This window comes from Diaphorina citri, unplaced genomic scaffold (genome assembly GCF_000475195.1).
Source record: "Diaphorina citri unplaced genomic scaffold, Diaci psyllid genome assembly version 1.1 scaffold31762, whole genome shotgun sequence".
NCBI lineage: Eukaryota > Metazoa > Arthropoda > Insecta > Hemiptera > Psyllidae > Diaphorina > Diaphorina citri.
Genome location: NW_007409098.1, coordinates 1 through 657, shown reverse-complemented (window position 1 = coordinate 657; position 657 = coordinate 1). Strand labels below are relative to the sequence as shown.

General features: G+C 40.5%; 1 non-coding gene across 1 annotated transcript; it reads left to right on the top strand.

Annotated features, from left to right (window-relative positions):
- The first annotated feature begins 132 nt into the window (after window positions 1–132).
- Window positions 133–204, top strand: Trnaa-ugc. Its single transcript has one exon. It is a non-coding gene; the product is annotated as a tRNA-Ala (tRNA).
- Window positions 205–657: the final 453 nt, after the last annotated feature.

Genomic DNA, 657 nt, shown 5'->3' with positions numbered 1-657 from the left:
ATAGCGGCGTCTCGGTGGACTTGTTCGTGTTCAACAACGCCTATGTGGACTTGGCGACCATAGGTGAGTCAAAGGGTTGGGAGAATTTTTTATGAATGGGTTTTTGAGGGTCTTTCAAATATTAGAAGGTCAGCTCCCATGGCATAGTGGTTACTGCGCTCGCCTTGCACGCGGGAGACCCGGGTTCGATTCCCGGCGGGGTCAAATTTTATGACTAGTGAAATTTTTATTTTAAAAGAGCAGTTGCGCTTACTTGGATGAGGTTTCTAAGACAAAGGGCAGAAAAAATGAGGAACTAACTCAGCCTCGTGAGGAAAATGAGTAGCTATGACATGTAAATGCGCATAGCGACCGGTGCCAGCACGGTAGGTAAACAGTGGATGTTAGGATTATTGAGATATTGTGGAAAAATCCTACAATGCTGCAGTGAGTATCAAAGTTGTGATATAATAACACAAAGAAACTGCATTTACATTTTACATTTACATTTATTTGAAAAGAGCAGTTGCGCTTACTTGGGTGAGGTTTCTAAGACAAAGAGCAGAAAAAATGAGGAACTAGGAAATTTTTCTTTTTTGTCTACGACTTCCAGATCCAGAGATAAATCGATTAAAAAAATACCGATAAACCTTGAACTTTATGCTTACATAAATAGAG